Consider the following 1,946-nt stretch of genomic DNA (forward strand, 5'->3'; position numbering starts at 1 on the left):
GGGTGGAGGGTGGTGCCTGGCCCAGGAGGCTTTGCATCTTGGACGTGACAGGTCAACTTTGTGAGCTCTCCTCTCAAGGGCTGCCATAATTTTCCTGTTCCTCAAACCACCTCCACCTCAGGGTCTCCTCAGAGAAGCTTCCTGGGCAGCCGTGAGCCAGGCAGCCCCTTCCTCTCCCACCTCGAGGCATCCTCCTCCATGTCCCACTGTTTGTTTCCTTCACAGCACTGGAGCACAATCTGCAATTATCTCATTTGTTTGTTTGTTTATTGCTTGTCTTCTCTACTGGAGGTTCCGAGAGAGGGGACAGGGCCTAACTCAGAGCTGTCAGGCCAGCCTCTGGCACGCTGCCTGCCACAGAGAAGGAGCTGGTGAAGGAGTGGGGAGTGATGCTTCCAGTGACGCTGCAGTATTACCTCCAATTCATGGTGAAGAAACTCAGGCTTCACCGGGGCCCGGGTCAGACCACTGGGAAGTGGGCCAGCCAGGATTCCTGGGTGAGGGAAGAGGCGAGTCCAGCTCTCCTAATCTACACCCAGGTTAGGAAACCTACATCCTCTCCCAGCCCAGGTGTCCCCATTAGCAAGGCGGGGCAAGGCCTCAGAAGACAGAATCTGTCAAGCATGGAAACCTTTTCTTTCAGCCACCCAATCCTTCAGTGGCTCCCTCATCTCCTCAGCCCACAGCCCTCACGTCCCAGCCGTCTTTCCTGTCCGCCTCCACCTGTCCTCTGAGCTCACGTCTCTGCGTTCCCGACCAGACCAGCCGGTGCCCAGCCTGTAGCTGACCCCTTGCCCTTCTGAGTCAAGCCTGGCACCAGTCTCTCCAGGAAGTCTCGGGAGCCACCTTCGGCTCAGGGGCACGGCTGAGCTCGTGACCTGGTGACTGTTTACCTGCCCGCCTTTCCCATAGACATTCTGTGTCATTCTTGGGGTGCCCCAGCATCCTGTGCTGGGGCGGGCACCAAGGGAGGGGCTCAGGAAATGCTTCGCGAGTGAATAAACCGGGCAGGGCCGGAATTCTAGAACCCAAGAGCTCTGGGTCCGGGGGAACCTCTGTCTACACTGGCAGCTGATCTTCCCGCTCCCGACCCCTCCCCCCAATGCGGGTCCGAGCGGGAAGGAGCACCCCGCCTCCCCGCACGGTTCCTAATGTAGCGGGAGTGGGGACTTGGGCTGGGTGCCTGGCTCTGGTGAATGAGGGGGTGCCCGCGACCCCCGCCGTAGCGCAGTCGATCCGGGTTTACACGCGGGCTCATCCAGGATTAGTCCCCGCGTTCCTCTAATCCCTGCAGTTGAACCGGGCCCCCCGGGGATGGGTACGAGAGCTGTGCCCGGGGGCGTGGCGCGCGGCTAGGGGTGTGGCTAGGGGCGTGGCCGGGCCCGGGGCGCGCGGCTAGGGGCGTAGTTTCCCGGGTGGGGCACGCGCTTGGGGGCGTGGTTAAGGGGCGTGGCCTCCCGGGACCGGGCGGGACCGGGCGGGCCCGGCGGATCCTACCTCTACGCTCCGACCTGGGCCTGGTTGGTGTTTACCCCGCAGCCACTCCGGCCAGGAAATCTGGGGGGAGGAGGGCGCCGGCGGAGGTGGGGGCTGAGACCTCTCCGGGTCCCCGAAATCGACTTGCAACCCGCTTATTCCTGAACGTGGGAGGGAGCGACAGACTCGCAGATGTCTCCCGCCCCTTCTCCCATGCAGCGCTGCAGCTCGCACCAGCTGCGGGGGAACAGGGGTGCGGGGGTGGGTACCCGCCCCCCAGGACAAGGGACCGCTGCACCTCCGAGCCCCGAGGAGATGGAGATGGACCCGGCCGGGCGGGTCAGGGCGCGGGGGTGCCCTGTGGGGTAGCAGGGGGAAATGTGTGCAGGTCTGGGGTCCCCCCACCGCCGCCCCAGGCCGCTAGCCTAGCCCTGCGCCCACGCTCCCGGGCACGCAAGAAGCGGAGTAGG

The sequence above is a fragment of the Sorex fumeus genome, unplaced genomic scaffold (genome assembly GCF_029834395.1).
Source record: "Sorex fumeus unplaced genomic scaffold, SorFum_2.1 ptg000051l, whole genome shotgun sequence".
Classification (NCBI taxonomy): domain Eukaryota; kingdom Metazoa; phylum Chordata; class Mammalia; order Eulipotyphla; family Soricidae; genus Sorex; species Sorex fumeus.